This window comes from Heptranchias perlo, chromosome 32, assembly GCF_035084215.1.
Source record: "Heptranchias perlo isolate sHepPer1 chromosome 32, sHepPer1.hap1, whole genome shotgun sequence".
In the NCBI taxonomy this organism is placed as follows: domain Eukaryota; kingdom Metazoa; phylum Chordata; class Chondrichthyes; order Hexanchiformes; family Hexanchidae; genus Heptranchias; species Heptranchias perlo.
The window spans coordinates 6432296-6458690 of record NC_090356.1 but is presented as its reverse complement, the minus strand read 5'-3'; the positions used below and the strand labels follow the sequence as shown (position 1 = coordinate 6458690).

General features: G+C 42.1%; 1 protein-coding gene and 1 long non-coding RNA gene across 16 annotated transcripts in view; one reads left to right on the top strand and one right to left on the bottom strand.

Moving 5' to 3' along the window:
• The window catches only part of prdm16 (PR domain containing 16), a 518186-nt gene that overhangs the window by 356050 nt on the left and 135741 nt on the right, over positions 1 to 26395 (top strand). The gene's annotated exons all lie outside the window — the stretch shown is intronic.
• LOC137300966 (uncharacterized) overlaps positions 1 to 26395 on the bottom strand; it is a 125443-nt gene that overhangs the window by 82673 nt on the left and 16375 nt on the right. For 2 of the 6 annotated variants that reach the window (XR_010958195.1, XR_010958194.1), the window contains exon 3: positions 25532 to 25592. The exons of the other annotated variants lie outside the window; for them this stretch is intronic. This is a non-coding gene — a long non-coding RNA (uncharacterized lncRNA). The remainder of the gene's footprint in view (positions 1 to 25531; positions 25593 to 26395) is intronic. 6 annotated transcript variants of the gene reach the window in all.

Here is a 26395-nt window from a genome sequence, read left to right as displayed (position 1 = left end):
GCCCAGTGTCGGCCATTAACTCCAAAAGCACTGAATAACTTCACGGTCATTAAACTGTTGTCGTGTCTTTTCCCTCGCCCCTCTCCTGAAGTCGCTGGCTCGCACTGTAGTATGGCTACATGGACAAGTGGCATTCCTCAAACGTAGAGACTGTGTGCATTGGCAGACTATTCGGCTATGGCGAGCTATTACAGCCAAGCTCCAATTCTGTTCTCACCTGATTTCTACACGCAAGCACTTTTCAGTAGGACCCACTAGATAATGAAACAGGAGCAAGAACCTCAGCTCAGTTTCCACCCCACAGCCCAGGGGTGCTGAAGGAACTTATAGAATTCAAACTGGTGCGTCAGGTGAAGTGACTAACTCGGCACAGGCCTGGATTCAGAGCTGGGCTCAGTACTACAGCAGGCAGAGATTTTACCCATTCGATAATCAGGGGAGCTAGGTTAATATTTATTAAGCCTTTGTGAAACATCATGGTTGTAATGTGTCATCTGCAGAACTCTGAGCAGCTGGGTTATGAAGAAAACACCGGGATGACTGAGAATATCTTTGGTAATTTGTTACTGTGGGAGCAATAAGATTTACAATGTGCGTGAGATATTCCAAATAGAATGAGTGCTGGTTAGCTTCCATTGTAACTGGGGAAATATTGAGTAATCCCTTTCTACAGGTCAGGTAATCCCAACCCATCCCCTTTCTGGAAGCTCGCTCACTACATTCTATTCCCCTCCTCCCAAGAAAACACCCTCCCCCCTTCAAAGGACAGTAAATGTACAACACACCAATACAGAAGGTCAAATAAGACAGCAATCGGTGATCAGCACCAATGGGTAGTACAAGCAGGACTCCCACACTCCCACCCCTTCCATGCCCAATGGAACATAAGGAAGAACAAGCTGGCATTTATATAGCACCATATCACTTCCTCAGGATGTTCCAGTCACCTCCAATCGATTACTTTTGAAGTGCAGTGTTGTTGTGTAGGTAAGACAAAAGCTAATTTTGCCGACAGCAAGTTCCCACAAAAAAGCAAATAAGATGAATGATCAGATACTCGGATTTTGATTGAGGGAGGAATGTTGGTCAAGACTCCTAACCAGGGGCACTCACTGTCCTTTTTCAAATAGTGCCGTGGGATAGTTTACATCCACCTGAAGGGGCTGCTGGTTTAAAACCTCCGACAATTCAGCACTCCCTCAATCCTGCAATCCAGATTATGTGCTTGCGCCCTGCAGTGGGACGTGAACTCATGACCTTTTGACTCAGAGGTAGGAATGCGAGCAACTCAGCCAACCGAAGATCCAAATCCAGTTCAAATTGCTTCAACTTTTCAACACCCACTGTTCCCAGTGTGTGGTAGCAACTGACAACAACCCTAATGTACCAGTGTGTATTAAGCACTGTGCAAACAAAGTGTCCAATGACTTCACAAAATACAGACTCCTGAAAACCTGAGACCAAAAGTAACAGTACGTATCAGCTATTGCATAGCAGATTTCCCGGTGGTCGGGTGGATTTATCCAGTGAGTAGCTGAGCCATGCAAAAAACAGAAGTTTCTCTTTTGGTGAAGAAGGTTCAGCTGCGGTGCACCCCATGGTCCAGCAGTCTGCCGTCTAGGCTCATGCACATGAAGAATGTCGAGGTGCTGGGGTGCCCGTGGAACCATATTCCAGCAAGAAGTCATCACTTTTCGGAAAGGTGGGTAGAACTGACAGGAAGAGAAGATAGGGGGCACAAAACATCAACTATTGAGAACTAGTCCCAAAACAATAAAAGCACAAAGACTTTGTGCACAGTGTGCAGATTGGATTTCCAGCCAGATGCATGTGGTAGCATATTCTACTCAGCATAAGACAACACAGCGGGGGACTCACAACATGTGTTTTCACCAGGCTGATGTGAAACTTCTGTTACACAGCCCGTGACGTGAGGTGGGATTTTTATGTGGTGCTGGGGGAACTAGCTCAGCGCTGTTTACACATGATCCATTTTCTGTGAGTAAGTTGGAAATCGCAAGAAAATGTAGTTGTGTGCGATGTGATTTAAGCTAGAGTTGTGGTGTTCTTTTAAAACATTTATCTGGTTCTAAACAAGCCAGTTCCCTACATCTGGCACCAGTTCATGCAAATTAACTGGGCATTCATCTCATTGCTGCTGCAGTATGGATGCCATGTTTTACCAGCATAACAACAGTCACTGCCCTTCAAGTGATTAATTGCGAGAAGTGCCTTATGATCATTTTACCACACAATAAGGTGCTATATATAACTACAGTTATTTCTTATCCTTATTACTACAAATACTAAACCTGTACCCAATGCGGATACTGCATTTACTGAACCTGTACCCGGTGTGGATACTGCATTTAGTGAATCTGTACCCAGTGTGGATACTGCATTTAGTGAATCTGTACCCAGTGTGGATACTGCATTTAGTGAATCTGTACCCAGTGTGGATACTGCATTTACTGAACCTGTACCTGGTGTGGATACTGCAGTTACTGAACCTGTACCTGGTGTGGATATTGCAGTTACTGAACATGTATCTGGTGTGGATACTGCAGTTACTGAACCTGTACCTGGTGTGGATATTGCAGTTACTGAACTTGTACCTGGTGTGGATACTGCAGTTACTGAACTTGTACCTGGTGTGGATACTGCATTTACTGAACATGTACCCGGTGTGGATACTGCATTCACTGAACCTGTACTCGGTATGGATACTGCAGTTACTGAACCTGTACCCAGTGTGAATACTGCATTTACCGAACCTGTACCCAGTGTGGATACTGCATTTACTGAACCTGTATCGGGTGTGGATACTGTATTTACTGAACCTGTACCCGGTGTGAGTACTGTATTTATTGAACCTGTATCCGGTGTGGGTACTGTATTTACTGAACCTGTATCCAGTGTGGGTACTGTATTTACTGAACCTGTATCCAGTGTGGGTACTGTATTTACTGAACCTGTATCCACTGTGGGTACTGTATTTACTGAACCTGTATCCGGTGTGGGTACTGTATTTACTGAACCTGTATCCGGTGTGGGTACTGTATTTACTGAACCTGTACCCGGTGTGGGTATTGTATTTACTGAACCTGTATCCACTGTGGGTACTGTATTTACTGAACCTGTATCCAGTGTGGGTACTGTATTTACTGAACCTGTATCCGATGTGGGTGCTGTATTTACTGAACCTGTATCCAGTGTGGGTACTGTATTTAGTGAACCTGTATCCGGTGTGGGTACTGTATTTAGTGAACTTGTATCTGGTGTGGGTGCTGTATTTACTGAACCTGTATCCGGTGTGGGTACTATATTTACTGAACCTGTATCCAGTGTGGCTACTGTATTTAGTGAACCTGTATCCGGTGTGGGTACTGTATTTAGTGAACTTGTATCTGGTGTGGGTGCTGTATTTAGTGAACCTGTATCCAGTGTGGGTACTGTATTTACTGAACCTGTATCCGGTGTGGGTACTGTATTTACTGAACCTGTATCCGGTGTGGGTACTGTATTTACTGAACCTGTATCCGGTGTGGGTACTGTATTTACTGAACCTGTATCCGGTGTGGGTAGTGTATTTACTGAACCTGTATCCGGTGTGGGTCGTGTATTTACTGAGCCTGTATCCGGTGTGGGTACTGTATTTACTGAACCTGTATCCGGTGTGGGTACTGTATTTACTGAACCTGTATCCGGTGGATAGTGTATTTACTGAACCTGTATCCGGTGTGGGTCGTGTATTTACTGAGCCTGTATCCGGTGTGGGTACTGTATTTACTGAACCTGTATCCGATGTGGGTGCTGTATTTACTGAACCTGTATCCGGTGTGGGTACTGTATTTAGTGAACCTATACCCGGTGTGTGTACTGGTTCAGTAAATACAGTATTTGCATCTTTCATTCTGTTTTCCAGCGCACAGCAACAAACCAACAGCAACCAGTGAAATTAAATGTTTCAAACGTGTAATTCCATTTTTAAAAAGCCTCTTCCTGAATTTCTCTTTTTCTGTGGTTAGCAGCTCTCGGGATGAAGCTGAGAATGCCTTTAATAAATTCAGCCCCATCCTCATTGCTGGAGCTCAGTTTACAGTTCAGTACATCTGTGAGTCTCCACACAGACCTCTGTAATAAACTAAAATAATGGTCCCTAGCTACATCAATAATCTTATTTACAATCCTGCTCCATAGGGCTGCGATCCGGTTATCTGGATGTGTCTTCAGGATATAAAACAGTCGTTTCCCCCCCTCCCCTCATTGATTGTTCCTAAGAGTTAGCAAAATTCCGCAGGTGTTAAATTATTAACTAAATGTTACTCATCACGAGGGAACTTGTATTTCATAATGATCAGCAGAATACAATGATCCTTTTATAAAATGAATAGCCAGTGGAGTGCAAGTCAATGAAATAGAACAGTTAAGCTGTACAAAAGAATATGTGTGTAGACTTGTACAGTTTGTATTTGGAGATTGGGTGGGGGGGGGGGAGCTGAGGGGGAGAAGAATGGGAAATACTTTTCGAATTCTAAATCCACCAGACAGACATACATTTGGAAACAGGACAGTGTATGCTTTTGTTAATCCCATTGAGACTAATTAGTTACAAGTAAGTATTTTTTTCCAACCCAAAAAAAAATGTTGTGTTTTCTGGCATTTATAACTTTGTATCTGGACTAATCCAAGAAAAATGACCGTACTTGGCAGGGTCGTCACTTTGGGCAGAGCTGAGGGTCGTGCATGGGTGATTTTTTTTTACATGTTTCTAAATACGACATTCTTGTGTGTAAATTGGCAACAATCTATGGCTAAGTCAAAAGTTTGTGGGTGTCACATTTTGAGATTTTTGACTATGTGGCCTAGGAGGAATTTCCGGCTAATTTATATAAAGTTGTTGCTATTAGGTTAAATTCAGCGCACAAAAGGTTAAACGCGCACAACGCGCAAGTTATCTGGGAATGCGTATTCCAACCAGTAGTCAGGACCAGTTAAAGTGACTGGCAGAATCATGTTTCTTGCGTACAATATCAGTTTGAGACAACGGGGCCCGTTAATACGTTTTAGTGATATTCACACATATAATGTCGGAATGGCCTCATTCCTTTGACTCTACAGGGAGGCAGCTGCCAGGAGAGCCACACCCAGGAGGGTGGTAGAAGGTTTGATTGGCAGCTCCACTAATCAATCCCCACACAGAGAGCGGGGGAAAGGTCAGCGATCTAGTCTTTGGCTTCCTGTCGAGCTAATACTAAAAATGTTTGAAATGGGAATTGTCACAGAGGGAGTGAATTTCCTTTACTAAAGTTACGGCCAACTATTATCCTGGATTTGCTAATTTGTAAAGTTAATTTAGCCTGTTAACAGGGTTGGAGTGGCGAGCTTTATTATTTTTGATATTACAAGGAGCAAAAGGACTGAATTTCACTGAAAACTATATTCTGTTTGTTCATATACGACATGTAAAATAAACCAGCTTGTTGGTTTACAATTGGTCTTGTCCCATTAGAGTGTTGTTCAGTCTGCCTTCCGGCAGGTAGGAGAAATACACATGGGGCACGTTTGAGATTACAGTGCACAGGAAGGAGAGACTGGTGATGCTGAATCTGAGAGATAGCTAGTGCAGACATTTGTCACGGTGGGTTCAAGCCGCACTGCAGGACTTTAATGTATTCCAATGCATTACTGAGTGAGTGCAGGATGGTCAGAAGTTGCCACCCTGCAGATGAGATGTTAACTGGGATCTTGGTGGATGTTAAAAGATCCCAGGACACTTTTTGCAGAACAGCAGGGAGTTCTGGAGAAGACACTTCCCGCAAACAACACTGCCAAAAATGAGTGGTCAATGATTTTATTGCTATCTGTGCAACCTTGTATGCAATTTGGCTGCTGAGTTTGCCTACATAACGACAGTCACTGCACTTCAAACTGTTTCATTGTATGCAAGGCTCTTTGCGATGCTTCTGAGAGATGTGATAGGACGCTCTAATCAGAAGCTTACTTTTCTTTCCTGTATTTGTTTAAGGGAGAGGATCTAAAATTGTTTCTGCATGGGGCAGCTATCAGCTATATGTAGAAAAATTATTTATTTTTTTACTTGTCTTAACATAGAGAAATGGAAAAAAATGGAACTGTCCTAATAATAGTATTCTTCTTATAATGATGAACTGGTGAGAAAAATAGCCACTTATGGTGGTCAAAGCATGACTCTCCAATTTACATGTTGTCAAACCTTCCCCTCCTAAACTAGCTAGATCACAAATTTCGACTGCGTAGTCAAACCCATTTCTGGCACTGTCTAAATAGGTCCCTACCCCACTGATTGTGAAATATTTTTTAAAAAGGAAATGGTCCTTTTATTATCTTATAAATTATGTGCTTACCAAAGCGAGGGATGTCAGGAGAATAATGTATCAGATAAGGCAGGCGAGTGAAAGGCACAGAAGGAACTAAATATGCAGTCCGATGCTGGGCTGGGTGAGATGGAGCATCAAAGGCAGGGCTGATTCACCTTTTCTCCTCCTAGACTTCACCTAATGTTCTTACAATTGGAATGTCCTTTTCTACCTTTGGGATTGAGCACTGTTAGATTCAGAATAAAGCTCCCTCTACTCTGTTCTGATATTGTTGCTCGACCGCTCAGCTTTCCCTCCGGGCTATCCCAAGGTCAAAAGTGGATCAGCTCCAGAAGAGGCTGATAAAGGTCAGTTTTTTTTTACTTTCCTCTGTGGGGCTGGGAGGACCTTCCCAAACACGAGGCGCCCTCCGGAACCCGATCCCACCACCTACTTTGTATCGGCAGGCAGCCATTGGACCGCGTGACTTTCCACTACTTCCCACCATCCGGGCAGGAAGTCAGCCAGCAGGATTTAAATGAGACTAGGACAACTTTCTGCTGCAGACAAGCGGGAGAAAATCGCTCCAGAAATCCGCCGTCAGTTAAAATTCACTCCATAGACTTTGAAAGAATATAAAAGGATATGGGATAAGGGTAGGACATTGACACAAGCAAGATGAGGCCAATGTATTGTGGTGTAGTTCCTATGGTTAGAGACATTTAAGAGAAATTATTATTCAATGTAATTAGACATTATTTTACAGTAAAAAGGGGGGAGAAAATCGTCCTTTCATTATAATATATATACATGTGTGTATAAGATCCTTCCTATTGGCACAACACATCCATTCTTCAATTGGTGCAAACTGAAAACAGAAAGTTACTTTAGAATTCACAATCGCTGGACTATAAAAATGGAAGAATGACCAAATGTAAATGGGTTTAGTTCCCTCTGTGCACTAATTTTAGTGCGCAAAGATGTTAACAGTTGCACTAAAAATAGTGCATGGAGGGAGATTAAACCCACTGAGCAGCTGTTGAGGGACTGAGGGGAACGCTAGTCAGTCACTTATCCCACCTGCTCCCTATTAACCTTTTTTTGAATTGAAACTCAACTCCTAGCCACGGTCAGTTCTACCCCAGTATAAAATGAATGCCAGTGACCAGTGATGCTCCAAGTATTCATTAATTAGTAATATCTTTGAATAAGCAAAGTCCAAGCTTTAAAACTTTCAAGTTCAGGCTGTCGGCCTGTCATTTCCTGATTGGGCAAGGCTCCCTATGGCAACCTAAACTCGGAAAGTCAGCCTTAGAGTTTCGCTTGTGTTTATTAATATGTTATGTTAAGACTTATTTCAAATTATATTTTATTCTTTAAGCATGACAGGACCGAGGCTTGGTTATCACATCGTAAACTACTTTTACGAGGTGCCATGAGGCAATGGCGTCAGTAAGTGCGATGTTATGGTGAGCTGCACACGCACACTATGATGTTTAAGAAGTGACAACTTAAACCAGTTCACAAGAGTATGACTGGCACAATTTTTTGCAAACAGTGCAACGAAGACAGAGTGGGAAATGGCGGATTCTCTCTCCTTCCCAATGGCACAGTCGGTTAAAACAAAATCAGCATTAACTGAGTGATAAAGGTCAGGTTATAGATTTTGAATTGCCAGTATGTGCTGAGTTAACTAATCTCATCCAGGGCACTTCAATGGTCCTCAGCACTCCTGAACTAGGGAAGAGGAAATCAGCCAGTATTCCTGTTCCCATTCACTCTTGTATGAACCTCCTACTGGGAAGTGTGTGTTGATGTCAGGTAAGGAGGTTCGGTCTCAGTTAAGATAGTCTACAAGTCAAACAGCCAAGGTGCATGCCAAAAAAATCGGCACTTGAGTGAGGCACCATAGGGTGACTGGTAGTGCCAGCTGTGGAACCAGATCCTAACTGGGAGTCAACACCTTCTGCAGGGGGCAAAGTGGCACAAACCCCCCTCCAACCCCTAGAATCGTTCAGATCATGTACCCATTTCCAATATAATCATGGCTCAAATGCAGTAATAGTTGATAATGCCAGGGATAAATGGGGAAGTGAATTACGTGTTAGAACAAAAATAAACTCATTCAGATTTTCAGCGACTTAATGTGGGAAAGATTGGAAGGGAACGGACTTTCAAAAACACTGGAGTGCAGTTGATGTGTCCCTTGGCCAAATGTTAATTTCAGTTAGCTTAAATGAGAGCTTTGCACTGTAGAAAAGTTTGCTCTAAGCCTCTTTTACATATAGCAAATATTGTTTTATAGTCCTCCTAAACGCAGCAGGATATTAACAGTGTTAAATATATATTTTGTGGTTGGTGAGTGATATGTTCAATGGGCTCCAACCTCAGCAAAGCAAATGGACTTCAGGCCACTCTTTAAATGCTCCAAAATCTTAAAGCTGCAAGATCGGCCTAGCTAACCGCACCATAAATGGGCTTTCGCCAGTAATTAGAAAGTGAAAAGCTGAGGTAATCATTCTGTCTGGTTTACTCTGGATAAGACCCTGTCTGTACCAAGCACCATTCAGATCAGTCAGGGACATCTTCAAGGTAAATGGTCATATTCACAGTCAGTCTCAGCCTGTCTTAGTCAGTCTCAGTCAGACTCTCTAGAGGGAAAGCAAGAGGGAATGCCGGTGTTGGCTTTTTGCACAGCTTTCGTTTGAAGGCGAGGAGGTCACGGGTGATCTGAAATATATCCAGCAGAGAAAGACTCAGGGAGAGGGTTAATAGAGTTCACGAGGCCAATCTTTCTCTGTCTCGTACCCCATGAGTAGCTATTTCTGGGATGTAACACAGAGCAAAAAGAGGCCGAGACCTATTGTGCCAAGTCCCCACACACTTTGCATTTGATACATTTCTCTTGGGGTATACCAAGGAGGCGGGGTGGGGGAGGTGAATGTAGGCAGGAGGCTCCTGTATGAAACAGGTGGGAGCATTTAAATTGAAGGCTAATGATGGGAGGGAGTGATGACAAAACACCTCCTGGGTGTCTTCCTGGGTTTCTGCCTGGCAGACGCACAAAAAGAAAACTGCCCGGTGAAAGTGGATATTAGGGGTTGTGACCTGGGTTGGATTGGAGGATTTGCAAAGGGGCTACCAGGAATCTTTTACAACCCCTGGAAGACTTTTTCATTGTTCTGGCCAGCAAGGAGGATCAGCGGGGCTGTAGGCCACCTGGAGGCTGCTATTCAGAGCAGCCTGAAGGCCCCCTGAAGCTGGCTGGCATTAGTACTGCCACGGGCCTGAATGACATCCAAATTCCGCCCCCCCACCCCCACCCAACCTGGGGTGCCCGCCCATTCCTGTGCTTAGGTGAAGGCCAGGGCAGGGCATGTAAATTGGCTGAACCTGAAAATTGATCAGGGTTCAGCTGCAGCTAATCAAGTGCGCTGCATGCCTAACTTACGCTGGGACAGAAGGAAAATTGTCCCCCGCTAGTCCATCTTATATGTAAATGGTCAGAAACACCTACTTTCTCTTTAAAAGAAGGGGCTAGCTCTTCAAAGGTGCTTTTTGTTCCTATGTTGTAAAATTGCAACTTACGGGGATGTGCGGGTTTTGCAACCATTGGCTGCAGTTGGAAATATATACGGGCTGATTCACTTTGTGAACTGCTGTTGGACTCACCAGCCCCACTTTTGCCTGGTGTCTGATGGAGAACAGTGCCAGAGGGGAATATAAATGGGGGTGAGTGGTGCCAGGAAGCTAGTTTCATGTCACTCTTCTGAAATCAGAATTGCTTAAAAAAAAGGCTCAGAATGATCTCCTTGAAACAGTTCCAGAAATGCAATATCTTCAACCCTAGTCAGTCAGAGTTCGTTTCTGCACTGGATGTGTTCATCTTAAACTGTCTCTGAGGGACATGAATAAATAAAGAGCTTTATAAACATGAAGATGTGGTCCGAATGTTTTTTAATTATACTGCAGGCCAAGATTGCGGCCTCCATTACGTGGGTGTTGTTACACAGCCATTGTCGAGTGATTGATAGGACAGCACCAAACATTTCAGCTTCAACCCCTGCAGGCTGTGAAGGTAGTTATCATTAAATCTCTAGTTAAAGTTCCTTCCAAGACAACACGTTTTGTATAGAGCTTCATTAAACTGTGATTCGTATCACCAAAGTACACTCTGCGTATCTTGTGCTGATTATCGCAGTACTTGATATCTCTTCCTCCCTCTCAGAAGAGAAAAAAATAAACAAAGCTTGAATCAACTGATACGATCATATGGAGCTTGATCATCTGACTTAAGCCCTTCTTATGGAAGGTACTATATATATGGAGTATGGTAGTGTAGTGGCTAGTAACCCAAAGGCCTGGACTAATAATCCAGAGCATATAAGTTCAAATCCCATCAAGGGAGTTTTGAGAATTTGAATTCAGATTTGAAAATAAAAAGCCGTTATCAGTAAAAGTGACCATGAAACTGTCAGGTTGTCACAAAAGCCCAACTGGTTCACTGATGTCCTTTAGAGAAGGAAACCTGCTGACCTTACCCAGTCTGGCCTATATGTGACTCCAGTCCCACACTAACTTGACTCTTTACTGCCCTCTGAAGTGGCCTAGCATGTTACTCAGTCGTATAAAAACTGCTGCAGTGGTTCAAGAAGAAGGCCCATTGCCATCTTTTCAGGGCACCTAGGGATGGGCAATAAATGCCGCCGGCCTCGCCTGCTACGTTCACATCCCGAGACTGGGTTTTTGAAAAACTCAAGCGGCGCCGCAGGGACCCATAAGCATGGGTCTCCCTGTTTTTCTTTTGCAGTGTTCCACCAGTTGCCATTGAGCTTGTTAAAAGGCCAACAGGATGTGGAGGTCTGCGACTGATACTCTCAGAACCCATGAAAGTTTGGGTTCTGGATGGTGCCAGAAGTACAAGATTTGCCTGCTCATATTGTTGAGTGGGGAAACTCTACACATATATCGCTAACATCAAATGAAAAATGTAAAACTGCCTTTAGATATTGAAAGTTCACAAAATATTAATGTAGCAAAACTAATGTGTTTCTGGTAACATTCCTCTTTTCATGCCTTCACTCCATTCTTCCTTTTCTTTTTCTTTTCAACATTTTTTTACCCCTTTTTTTCTTCCCTTCTCTTTCTTTCACTTTTTTTTTTCTCCTGACGTCTTTCTCACTTTTTGTCTTTTTCTTTCTCTCAACATGGGCCCGGCCCCTATCATTATGCACACAACTCTCCTGCTGTTTTTAATAGGCCTGGAGGCTTTACCTTTTGATGAGAACCAAACAGCACAGCTTGCTCCTGAATACTTTCACTGTAATCACTTAATGCCGCATATTAATCATTACTGCCACAAACAGGCCACTTCACATATCGGGGCCTAAATAGGGTTATACGGCATAAATCATACAAGGATAATTTTTAGGATATTGCAAATATACATCATAGAAATACCACCAATTGCTACACATTATCCAAGGGATTCTTTGAACCTTTTTCTCAGGAGTGTAGTTGATTTCATCTTTTTAATTAAATATAAACTATTTGATAGGCAGCAAAGCATGTGTGCAAGAGATCTGACTTAGCTTCAAGCTTGTGTTCACACAAGCACGCCGCATACACACGCACGCACATGTAGACACACGCGCACGTGCACACACACGTGCACACACACACACACACACAAAACCAAGCAGCAAGGGGCACCATATGTAGCTGTAGTCCTTTATATAAAGGGATTCAATACCTAGCTGCATATTACATTGACTAATGAAAGAGTACGCATGCTGAGTTAAAAGCTAATGGTCGTTGATTCTAGTTATTTCATGCCATTCCTGTCAAACACCGTGCCTTGATAGTACAGCTATTGATGAGTAAAAGTGCTTCCATTTGGATTCTTCTTCAAACGGAAGGATTATAATTTTAAGCAAATATAGACTTTCTAGGAAAGAACTTGCATTTATATAGCACCTTTCACATCCTCAGGACAGTCTGAAACGCTTCACAGCCAATGAATTACTTTTTGTTTTGAAGTGCTGTCACTGTTTTTATCTAGGCAAATGCGGCAGCCAAAATGTGTGCAGCAAAATCCCACAGGCATAAAAATGAGATAAATGACTAGTTCATCTGTTTTGGTGGTGTTGGTTGGGGGTCGAATGTTGGTTGAGTCAACTTTAAAGACAGGTAAACCTTAGCTGTTTCTGGCAAATTGGAACTATGTTTAATGTGGGTTGTAAGAATCTATTGAAAGAATACAGCCTCGATAATACAACCCTACAACTTTTCGACTGTGCCATTTGCACTCACATTCCAGCATTTTTTGGGAATAAGATTACATTTGGGCTCTCCAAATAACATGACGAGGTTGTCATGGTGAATTCACCAAGGGCAACCGCACAACATTAGACACAGAAGCATTAAAAGATCTAATATTGAAAAGATCTAATACGGAAAAATTAGCCTTACCAGGACTAACAAGCCATGTCCTGGCATATCCTCTTGTAATTTGAAGAATCTTTCTGGTGAGGATTTCAATCTCTGGTCGGTGGAGTTTGGAAGCAGATTAAGGATCTTGGAGATGAGGATGGGAAGACAGTTAAGCAACATTTAATATACCCAGTGTCCAGACCTGATGTGGCAAGTAATTCTACAGACTGTGAGCCATGACTATCTCTTTTAAGCTTTTGTTCTCGAAAGACCCTGTCATCCTATTGAATGCGTCTCCTTAACAGATCTGGTTGATTATCTCCAGTACTGAGAGTATTTCCAGCACAATGATGCTGTTCACAAAATCCAAAGAGGGAGTCACTGTGGCTGTTCCCTCATCTTCCAAAAAAAACATTGGGCTGAAGCAGATGCAACATTTAGATGGGAGAATCAGCCAGGGGTCCCACTCCTGGTCAACAACCAGACACTCCTGCTGAAGAACCTCACGTGTGTGGGCACAACTGGTACTCCACACAGTTGAATAGCCCACACTCTTTATCCAGGCTCACGTGTAAAGAATGACGACTTGGGTGAGGTAGGGGGAGGGGGCACCTGTGCCTATGGAGCCACATCCCAGCAACAGTCAGCGGCTTCAGGAAAGGACAGGTGCGTGGAGATAATCAGGAGTTTGGGAAGGGTGGGGGGAATCAAAACAGCTTGAACTTCAGGTCTCTGTTACATGGAACACTTGTGGTCTGTGTTGTTATTACATTCAGATTGGAAAAAAAATCCCTTTTCCCAGGAACAATTTAATGCACATGTAATCTCTGCAAGTTGTCTTTACTAGCTGGTAACCTGACACTGAAACGTGCTAGCAAAGCAAGCATTCTCAGGAAATGAAGATGTTTTATATTATCCCAGCAGCTGGTCATCTCGAAATAGCTTTGCGTAGACGCTGAAAAACTTACATTTCAGAAGCTTTTTTTTTGCCACAGCAGCTGTTGTGAAGGATAATTTGTTCATTTTAAAATACTCAGATCTCTCTGCTAATGGCCAACACAATCTGACTGTAAGAGACATTGGGAGTGATTTTGACTTTTGGCGATAGTGTAAAACAGGCAATATCAGATTGGCTACCCGTTACACATCTCTCCCAATTTTCGTTTCTATTGAAGACATTGGAAATGAAAATCGGGCGAGTTGTATAACAGGCAGCTGGTTTTATACTATTGTCCAAAGTCAAAATTAACCCCATTGTATCTCCCTCCATAGTTCATTTGATAATGGCAAGATGCTGCTTGGCCCTAGTCAGCTTTCATCTTCGATTCCCAGTCTATACTGAGTCAGCTGATCTCAGCTGGTGTGGCAATGGCTCCACTATAATTGGCATCAGCACCCCTGGGTTAAGGAGTGGAAAATTGGCTAGGGTTCCTGTTCCCAATTGCTATCCAGTGACTCCAGCTGGAAAGTGTGTGGACATCAGGTGAGGATAGGATCAAGCTCAGCCGTGATGCCGGCTACATTTTAATAAGCTCACTATCGCAAATGAAGAATGCTTTGGATGAGGTACTGGAGGGTGACCAGTACCCATGGAATCCTACTCCAGGAGGAGTCAATGCCTTCAGGAGAGAAAAGGAGGAAAAAAGGTGGAAATAAATAAACATGATCTCTTGGAAATAAAACCCAACCAAATATAATCCTGGCCTTCCTTTTGCATTATTTTCCCAATATTATTCTCAGTAAATGCCAAGAATCAATGGTTTTTTGGTTCTTGTACCAGCTAAACTGCACTGGTGTCAATATGGCTGCACACACATGTTGTGCTCTTGAGAGGGTACAAGTGAGGAAAATATTACCAAATTTTGGGAATTTAGTTTGTGAGGAAGGTTTGGAAGCAGATTTAAGATATTGGAAATGAGGATAGGTGGACAGTAGAGCAACATCTAATGTATCCAGTGCCTTTAGGATAGGAGGAGACTTGAGGTGAGCTGATGATAAAAGGGAATTGACAAAGTGGCTTCAGATCAAGTGTTCACTGTGGCAAAGGGTACAAATACTGAGAGACACAAGATAAAAATTAGGAAGGGGGGTCAGGCAGAAGTATTTCACCCAACTGGTAATAAGATTTGTGGAATAAATTACCAGGAAAGGCCATTGGAGAGGAGATTATAAATAGATTCAAGAAACAAGTAGATCCATTTTTGTAGAGAATGGATTGAGGAATTTGGTGAGGAGGCGGGTATGCGAAAGAGGGACATGCTTGCTGGGGCTAATCGCTTAGTGCTAAAATCATTTACGTTATCTATAAAGGCCCATTTTCTCTCATATACAGGTTGATATATGTAAAGATAAGCTAGACGTACATATATGGGAACAATATCAGCCATAATACTCAACTCTAACTATAGACTAGGAACTGGAACTGAGTGACTTTCTACAAGAAACAAAACACATATTCCAAGAAAAGAAAGTGATTAGTCTTTGTTTTCATTGAAAAATGCGACATTGAAGCTTCAGAGAGGCAGAGTAATGTGGGAAAGGATTCAGCACGGTAGAGATTGATACTGATGTTAACGCTGTCCTTGTTGGAAGTTTATTGTTCACGCTTTGTGCGTCAGAGAGGCTTTGCATTCATGTAGGTATCAGCATGTGCTGTGTTATACTTGCTCACCGTGTTCGAGCAATGCTAAACTTGCAGTCTGAATGCACCCTCTAAACACTTTAACAAATTACCATATATGCAGCAATCACCCGATTATTGTTTATGTTCGAATTTGTTTTCAATGGTCATCCAATGTTTGCTACAATTACCATAAACTTGCGTTTCCCCCAGTGAATTAATCACTGCCATGATGGATTTTCATAAAATGTATAAAATATTAATTGATAGTTAGGGGGAATAATGTACAGCAACCTGAAATTTCTTTGTGAACTAACTGAGTGCTATAAGTATATTTCCATTTGGGTTGGGTACACTTTTAGAAAAAACGATACGCATATACCTACCACATATGTGTTGCTACACATCAAAGTGCTGTGATTTACATTGGGATTCATCATCATTCACTATGATACAATCAGAGAGGGGCTTTCGGATTTTTAAGTCATCTCTGATTGCTCCTAAATGTCTACTTTGATTATGTACATTACAGTAGCCTGTAACAGACATCACATCTACAATAAATGCATTTAATTTGACTATTTTAGTGAATTAGCTGGTACAAGGGATATGATCTTACTACATGCTTAATAGTAAGAAAATAAAGACCGAGTAGATAAAGTTACAGCATATGTGCCAGAACACTCCACAAACTGAAAGTGCAGTAGACAGGACCACCTTGCAGCACTTACTCTACCATTTTAGTTCACTTCACTGCCAGTTATCTGGGTAGGAAATTCTAAACATAGGTTGAAGTTGACCATTGAGAGTACGGTTCACTGCAAGAATTCCCATTTAATAGCAGTGACACATCAGCCATAATGACTCTTGAGGCTGCCCCAATAATCTTACTGGGCCAGCAATTCTAGGACTGTAAGGAGGCCTGGCTGGTGACAGCCTTGAACTGCATGAGGGAAGGTTGTAAGTCATGGACTAGTGTTGTCATCAGCTAAAGAGAGAAACAAGCTGCTTAGCTAACTGTATCTTGCCAAAGTCATCACAATAACTTGCTTACATTTGTACAGCAACTTTAATGTAGAAAAATGTACCAAAGTGCTTCATAGAGGAAAAGAGGAATGTCGAGCTTTTGTGGGATAGTTAGAAGAGGTAACAAAAAGCTTGGTCAAAGAGATAGGTCTTCACAAGGCTTTTAAAGGAGAAGAGAGGTGGAGGGGTGATGAAGTTTGACAGACTAGGACTAATAGTTCTATATCTGAGAGTCTGATGCTGCACTATATCTGGGAGTCTAATGCTACATTATATCTAGGAGTCTAATGCTGCACTATATCTATGAGTCTAATGCTGCACCATATTTAGGAGTCTAATGCGGCACTATATCTAGAAGTCTAATGCTGCACTATATCTATGAGTCCAATGCTGTACCATATCTAGGAGTCCAATGCTGCACTGTTTAGAATCATAGAAAATTTATGGCACAGAAGGAGGCCATTCGGCCCATCGTGTCCGCACTGGCCGAAAATGAGCCACCCAGCCTAATCCCACTTTCCAGCACTTGGTCCATAGCCTTGTAGGTCACAGCACTTCAAGTGCACATCCAGGTACTTTTTTAATGAGTTGAGGGTTTCTGCCTCCACCACCCTTTCAGGCAGCGAGTTCCAGACCCCTACCACCCTCTGGGTGAAAAACTTTTTCCTCAGCTCCCCCCTGATCCTTCTATCAATCACTTTAAATCTATGCCCCCTGGTTATTGACCTCTCTGCTAAGAGAAATAGGTCTTTCCTATCCACTCTATCTAGGCCCCTCATAATTTTTTACACCTTAATTAAATTACCCCTCAGCCTCCTCTGTTCCAAAGTGAACAACCCCAGCCTATCCAATATTTCCTCATAGCTAAAATTCTCCAGTCCTGGCATCATCCTGGTAAATCTCCTCTGTACCCTCTCTAGTGCAATCACATCATTCCTGTAATGTGGTGACCAGAACTGTACACAGTACTCAAGCTGTGGCCTAGCCAGTGTTTTATACAGTTCCAGCATAACCTCCCTGCTCTTATATTCTCTGCCTTGGCTAATAAAGGAAAGTATTCCATATGCCTTCTGAACCACCTTATCTACCTGTCCTGCTACCTTCAGGGATCTGTGGACATGCACTCCAAGGTCCCTCACTTCCTCTACACCTTTCAGTATCTTCCCATTTGTTGTGTACGCCCTTGCCTTATTTGCCCTCCTCAAATGCATTACCTCACACTTCTCTGGATTGAATTCTATTTGCCACTTTTCTGCCCACCTGACCAGTCCATTGATATCTTCCTGCAATCTATAGCTATCCTCCTCACTATCAACCACACAGCCAATTTTTGTATCATCTGCAAACTTCTTAATCATGTCCCCTACATTTAAGTCCAAATCATTAATATATATCACAAAAAGCAAGGGACCTAGTACTGAACCCTGCGGAACCCCACTGGAAACAGCCTTCCAGTCACAAAAACACGCATCAACCATTACCCTTTACTTCCTGCCACTGAGCCAATTTTGAATCCATCTTGCCACTCTCCCTTGGATCCCATGGGCTTGTACTCTTTTGACCAGTCTGCCATGTGGGACCTTGTCAAAAGCCTTGCTAAAATCCATGTAGACTACATCAAATGCACTACCCTCATCGACCCTCCTTGTTACCTCCTCAAAAAATTCAATCAGGTTAGTCAGACATGACCTTCCCTTAACAAATCCATGCTGACTGTCCTTGATTACTCTGTGCCTTTCTAAGTGATGGTTTATCCTGTCCCTCAGAATTGATTCCAATAATTTGCCCACCAGACTGACTGGCCTGTAATATCTCAGTCATCTCTTGCTCCCTTTTTAAACAGTGGTACAATCACTGGTCCTCCAGTCCTCCGGCACCAGGCATGTATCCAGTGAGGATTGGAAAATGATGGTCAGAGCCTCTGTTATTTCCTCCAATGCTTCTTTTAACAGCCTGGGATACATTTCATCCTGCCTTGGTGATTTATCTACTTTCAAAGATGCTAATTCCCTTCATACCTCCTCTCTCACTAAGTTTATCCCATCCAATATTTCACACTCCTCCATCTTAACTAGAATGTCTGCATCGTCCCTCTCTTTTGTGAAGATAGATGCAAAAAAAATCTAGGCATTTAATGCAGCACTATATCTGGGAGCCTAATGCTGTACTATATCTAGGGGTCTAATTCTGCATTATATCTAGGAGTCTAATGCTGCACTATATCTAGGAGTCTAATGCTGCACTATATCTAGGAGTCTAATGTTGCATTATATCTAGGAGTCTAATGCTGTACTATATCTAGGAATCTAATGCTGTACTATATCTAGGAGTCTAATGTTGTACTATATCTAGGAGTCTAATGCTGCACTCTATCTGGGAGCCTAATGCTGTACTATATCTAGGAGTTTAATGCTGCACTGTATCTAGGAGCGTAATTCTACACTCTATATGAGAGACTAATGCTGCACTATATCTGGTAGTCTAATGCTGGACTACATCTGAGGGACTAATCCTGCTCTATATCTGGGAGCACCCCCCAACAAAACTTTGCAAAAAACAGCCCAGAGGAACCCATGACTAAAAGCAAATATGTTCCTTGTATTTTAAATTTGTACTTAAATGATTAAACTTGGCAAGTTACCATCAACAAATTTAAGGGCCTCAGACCCATTTATTCCTTTATTTTATTACCTGTGATAAACTATTTTTTAGATAATAACAAGATTACTGTATTAATTTCTGTACTATTCTTTTATAAATCCAATGCATGGATATGAGTTCAGAGTGTAAAGTATCTATCTGCCTGTGTGATATTGTATCCTCCCCAATAATTTCACTTGAGAACAGCCCAAATCCTGGTTAATGCGTTGGGCCCTGACATGAACATCTGCGCCAAATCTTCATTTGCCGTTACTTTGAGCTCAGGTTTCGCCTCCACCTGTCGTCGGTGTTTATCCTTGTATTTTCATTGCTTCTGTCTGTCTCCCTCGTCTGGGCCGACCCCCCTCCCACCTCCAATGATGTGGGACTCTTGGGAAAAGTGGAAGGCCAAAAAAGAAAAAAAATTGCAGAAATATTCTTACAGTTTAACTCACAGTGTACTGAATGCCTTTCAAAGCTTTCATGCTACATGCTTGTATTGTATCATAGGACACCCAAACAATATTGAATGTTGCCAATGTTCAAATGTAGAATGCTAAGATTGTAAAACTATGGGGTGTTTCTTTATTACAGAATTTTAGTAGTGTGTTGGAGAGGGCAAAAGGACTCATTGCAATTTTGGAATTATTATTAGGATTTTGCAAAAAGCTGACCATAGACAAGAGTTAAAGCCTTGAAATTACACTGTGAGTATATAGACATAAAAATGCTTAACACTCTTAAATGAAATTACTTTGTCAATAGCATCGCATTCCTACAAAAATAGGAGAGATAGGAATTTAGGACAAATGTGTTAAGTATTCAGATGCTAATATTGAGGCAGGGTAATTTCAAAGACTAAGAATATTGTCTAGCTTAAGGATGTGGAAATGTATTTTGATTGGACTTACTAGGATATGAGAGTCTTTCAAACATCAGGCTCACGATCATTTGTTGTTATCATGGTGCACTAGGACCCGCTTATTAAATGCAGCCTGTTGTCCAGTCATGTGTTTTTGCACACTATTTACTAGAGCATGAGGTTGTGTAAATGAACAGTGTGCAAGTAAATAGAAAATGTGAAAATATGACTCCTAAACAAGGCTTAGACACATCAGCCCTAGTTAAACCATTGGAGATGTGAAGGGAAAGTACTAGAGGTCTGTACTTGGTCAGCCACTGAACATTGCTGGTGTACAGCATTTGAAGGTATAAAGAAGGAAAAGATCTTGCATTTATATTATGCCTTTTAGGACCTCAGGACATCTTTATAGCCAATGAAGTACTTTTTGAAGTGTAGTCACTGCTGTAATGTAGGAAACGCGGCAGCCAATTTGCGCACAGCAAGATCCCACAAACAGCAATGAGATAAATGTCCAGATCATCTGTTTTAGTGATTTTGCTTGAGGGATAAATGTTGGCCCAGGACAACCACAAGACAAAAAGTGGGCATGTATTTCCTTCTGGAGCAATTCTGATGCTGCAGACTTTTTGCTGTAAGGACAGCGGAGTTGATGGTGTGATGGCAGCTTATCGTCAAGGAAACCTGAAGCCTCTGACCTGCAGGCTAGAAGCTGTACAGCGGGTGACCAGCCCCTGTTAGCCCATCCCGTACACGCTGGCTGATGACAGTTGCTTTAAACCGCATTATTATTTGGTGGGCCCCACTGAGACTCCAATTAAACTTCAAAACAGAACAGTGGACTTTAAGATCTCCAAAGAAAAAAAAAGCCTATCTGAGCAAATCATTTCAGCCTCGATTCTGGCTAATTGCAGCAAGAATTCAAATAATGATAAAAGACGCCACAGACCAGATGTTGCAATTTTACTAGTTTTGTGTTTGAAAATTAAGTGACTTGCATACTTTTAAAACTCTGCAGATTAGAATGCACCTGTTTTGATGCAGAGAATGTGAGTGTATCTCTCCACTAACCACTCCTAAATACATACCATAAACTTCTGCTATAAACTTTAGTTCCAGGGCAGTCATTAACGAGGATGCAGACCACAGGATGACTGCAATCACGGCCCCAGTAACTACCAGTAATAAATCAGAAGTAATTGTTTCATTATTTGGGTAGTAGAGCAGTACAGAACTTCCTGTACATTAGAACAGAATGCTGCTGCTTTTAGCTCCTTGTTCTCCTTTCTGGAGCTCCACCTACTGTGTACTTTTCTCACTTTATAAATTATTTTAACAAATCCTTCAAGTTGTCAGTTGAAGAGAAAATAAATAGCGGCCGTGTGCCTTGTCCAAATGCGGTGGTGCCAGTTTTCCGTAATATATTTTTGAGCTGAGATTAAATGTCGTAAACTAATCAACACCTGGAGAGTATACACTGCAAACCACTTTTGGGTGAGATTGTGAAGCTGTAATCAAATCTTTGCTAAATCCCCACTCGTTACTGGCTCAGTCAATATTGGCACAGACATCTCTGCCTGGTTGCAGACAACATGTTTTTAGATTGGATTTGGGGACTTTGGTTAACTGGTGGAAAGGGAAGGAATTCATATATTTATCTATAGAACTAGCAGACCTCACATGACATTGCTCACAGCGAATCAAAGGTTACTGCTCTTTATAACAATAGGGTATTATCAACAAAGTGTGACAGAAGCAAGTGAGGCATTTACAGGAAGTGCACACTGTATGCAAGACTTTTAATGTATTACTATTCTATCTCTTGTGGTGTCGCACACGGGGAGTCAAGACCAAGCGCAGTCCTCAGGTGAAGTGATTTAGAGGGCAGGGGATAATTGGAGCATGCAGATGTAATTCAGTCCCAAATTTAAAGTCCTTATTTTCATATAATACTTTGAATTTATATTCAAATTATAATTTAGAAAACAGAGAAGTAGAGTTAATTGGGGCATAGAATTTTTTCTGCAGTACAGGTTGAGAAGCTGGGAGATGCAAAACTGAGGTACTACATACAGTCTACTACTGGTGGGAAGTTGAATTACAGCGTGACAAGTTTACATTGGCATTTTCCATTATAAATGTGGACATAGGAATTTATAATGATTAGCGTGAGAGTGCAGTACCTGTAGAGTCAGTGAATTGGCCGTTTTTTTTTAAACTGACTTGGAGTAATGCTGATGGACAGTGATATGATTAACGTCAGGACGTCCCGATTAAAACTGGACAGTTGAGAAGCACGGCAATACGAACATGTCACAACGCCACAAACAATGTACCAGCATTTTGCACATATAGAACATGTAGTGGAAGACTTCAGTACTGTTTCCATGCCACATTAGATGGTTTCAAAGAAAACTGGGTTAAATTATTTTTGGTAGGGCTCAAGGTTTCTGCTGCTTCACCAGCCCTTCCTTCACTCTTTTCAATGACACTAATCCCCCTGATAATAGCCCTTTCTTTTGAAATGGCTGGTGTATTAATGGGGCCCACTGCTGTCCAGCATTTCACCACATATCAGGCAGGTTGCTGGAGAATGTTTCAGGACTGTACAGTAATGATCACTTCCTTTGACTCAGCTCCCTGCAGCAGAAATAAAATTAAATGCCAGTGAACGGCTAAATAGCTGCTCTCTGCCTCACCGATTATATTCCACCAAACTCTGACACAGAACCAGGTGGGTTTTTATATGAACCAGACTTGGCCGTGGTTTAATTATCCAAACCTTTGCCACAAATGAATAAAATTATTTGGAAACTGGTTTTCCAAGCCACTGGCTTTATCAGGTCTGGGTATTGGTAGTGTTATATTTGGCTTTATCAGGTCCAGATAGTGTTATATTTGGCTTTAGCAGGTATTGGTAGTATAATATCTGGCTTTAGCAAGTATTGGTAGTGTTATATTTGGCTTTAGCAGGTATTGGTAGTGTTATATTTGGCTTTAGCAGATATTGGTAGTGTTTTATTTGGCTTTAGCAGATATTGGTAGTGTTATATGTGGCTTGCAGCCAGCTTGTCAAGGCTCATGCTTTGGTAACCAGTGGTACTGGCTTGGGTCTCAGGCAGTGCAAAAGCAGCTTTACACTCCGGATCTTTCTTGTCGTTCTTGACTGCACCCTCTCCAGTTCATAAACGTCCCTTGTGTAGGGTGTTAGCCAGAACTGAACTCAGAGCTTGCCTTCACTTGAGCTCTCTGTTGGAATTAAGTTCTTTCGCTTCTCAGCTAAGTCTCAAAAAGCAGCCTCAACAATTTCACGGAAGCTGTACCCAGGCACAGAATCTGCTTCTTAACTACAATAAATTTTTGTGTGCTGGTAAATACATTCGACAAGGAGATACAGAGAAGGAAGAAAAAAGATCCGAGCCAAAAATAAACAAAAGGAATGCTGCTACAGCACAAAGTTTACATTGAACTGCATTGTTGGAACTAGTCTCTCTCATTTAAGGCATAAGTTTTTAAACTGGGGTCCTTAGGCCCTTAGATGTCCGTGAGGGGATCCCAGAGGCCCACAAGGTTATTCAATTTCCCCGTGTCATCAGATTTCTGTATTTGGTCACTTACTAACAGGGTACTTTTGTTGCTGTAGACTAATAAAAAGATCGACAGAAATATCAAGGAGCCTTACCCAGTGCAAATGCCCCTCCCCCAAACACCCAAACCACCCCTCAGCAGGGTGTTGGGGGAGGGGAGGGGTGTGTGCAGATAGGGACCCATGGATGGGGAGGTAAATACAGTGACCACAATCAACATGACTAATCGTAGGTGGCATCCCGGGCTCTCTGACCCAACTGAACCCTAGGCCAAATTATTCCAACTCTTACATGCTCCCATGGCAACTAATCTTAACACAGCAATGTACTTTTCCTGCAGGCAATAATAATGTTCGATAGGTCCATAAAATATGAATGTAAACTCTTGAAAATTCAATATTTTTTTTTAAAAGTCTGCAATGATAGCGCTGTTTACCTTTGGGTGGATGACATTGCCTTTTGGAAGTCAGGGCAGGGAGTATGTCATTCTTTCGGATGAAATATTAACTGAGGCCCCATCTGCCCTCTCAGGTGGACGTAAAAGATCCCATGGTACTATTTCGAAGAAGAGCAGGGGAGTTCTCCCCAGTGACCTGGGCCAATATGTATCCGTCAACCAACGCCACTAAAACAGATTATCTGGTCATTAACTCACTGCTATTTGTGCGAGCTTGCTCTGCGCAAATTGACTGCCGCATTTCCCACATTACAACAGTGACCACACTTCAAAAGTAGTTAATTGACTGTGAAGCATTTGGGATGTCCTACAGTCGTGAAAGGCGCTATATAAATACAAATACTTCTTTTTCTTCTTTCACGGAGTGCTCAGGGAAGTGTCAGTATTTGCAAGGGCCTCCAACACAGAAAGAATCGATAAGCACTGGTTTAGTGGAGCATGCATTTTTGCCTCTTCTCTTTTCTATTCTTTTCACCCATGGTTGATCTCAAGAGCTGCATTTCCCATTCAGATGGAGACGATTTGCCCCCTAATGGTTCATGTGGTGTAGTATTGAGACCAAGGTTTCATACCTGGTCTGTGCTCAGTCAAGGAGGAGATTGGCAAATAGGGGTAGCCTCAGCATTCCCAGGCTAAGGAGGGGAAAAGTCTGGCAGAGTTCCCACTCTCAGTCGCTGTCCAGAAACCCCTACTGAAAAGTGCACATGTAGGGACATTAAATAATGAAAGGATTGGACTTGGCGGTGATGCCCCTCGCCTACATTCCATTGGCCTGCTAACGCTCATTATCTGGGACCACACAAGAAGACTGGTTACTTGAGCGAGGTACTGGAAGCCCGTCAGCACTCATGGAATGGTTTGGAAAGCAGAAGAGAAATTTGGAAGGAACAAAAGCAAACAAGATAGAGACAAGTTCATGCTTCTACAGGCTAGAATCACGTCTTCTAGTCTCTCCATCGCCATTGTTATTTACCCATTAACAGGCACCAAAGGCTGTAAAAAGAAAAATGACTTAAGCCGAGAGACCGCAAAGCAGAAGACAGACAAGGCTGGTGTAACACAGTGAAGATAAATTCACTTATAACATTACGTTATGTTGGTGGCAGTTAGCTTCTGTAACATTTTCAAGCAAGTTTGAAATGTCGATGACTTAGCATGAAAATGGAAGATTAATTTTAATCAGTGTCAGAAATGTGGCTTTTCAGTGACTAAGTGTTGGGCGATGGATTGGATTCCAGGCCAATAGAGCTATTCACTTTGCAAAGGAAAAAAACAAGGCTGGGAGGCCGTAAAACAGGCTCCGGACAGCACTTTGTATTCCATGACTTCCTCTGGGGGAAGATAGATCAGTCAAGACTTAAGGATCCCCTCGTGGGCTAGCTCTACGCTTGCAGGATCTGGTGAAGTTAATAAAGTGTGATTGATGGCACCATTTTTTTTGTGGTAATCTCTTCAACAGACAAAAGCTTTCCATTGGAATTTAAAGAAAACAAGTATTTATGTGGCTCTGTGTGAAAGAGGCACTTGCTTTAGTTTGCAGGAATTCATCTATCAAACGAAGGCACTCACAGTGCTGAAGAGGGATCTTCTGGAGAGGATAGTTGAACACTGGGAACTCAAGGTAGTTTATCTAAAAAAGAATGGAAAAATTTAAGTATTTATCTATGTGTCTCTGCCTTAGTCAGCCTCTATTTCATTTCTGTATTATATCAATTTGTCTGTGTGTTTACTTTCCTTTTATTTATCTCTATCTCCCTACACTATCTATCACTGTGTATTTGTGAGCACGTATATCACTGCCCCAATCTACATCTGTTCTATCTCCAGTCTACACTCTCTGTTAGTCTTGCTGATGCATTTATCTTCATTGGATGTGATTCTTTATTACCATATAGTTGTGATAACATGAGCCACGGAATACCATTAGTAACACAATGCAGTCCTCTTAAGTATATAACTAATCGCTCCATCTCATGATTATGTGTACTTCCCCAAGTACCATGGAATGATTTGGGAGCTGTCTGCCATTTTGGATGTACCACATCCTACTGATAGTCTAATCAGGTAAGCATGTGGCACATCAACACTGATGAATTGCATTGTAAACCTCATTGAAAGCAACTGTCTCTTGGGACATGATAAGGGACTATAAAAATGTAACTCTTTCTTTCTGTACATATCCTTAACGATATGCTTTTTTGCTTAACGTGAGGACTCAGCACCAATTTGCTGCGCAGTGGTAAGGGTGGATTACATGTCCAGTCCTCCATGAGTTCATGACCTCAGCCAAGCTGCCATAAAGGGGAGAAAGGACAAAAATCAAAGGGAGAGTGTTCCTCAGTCCAATCTCATGTCCCATAGAAGTTGGTTCAGTGCAGGAGTGAGGAGAGGCCTAGGAGCAGGTCACATCCCCCAACACTCTCATCTGTGGAG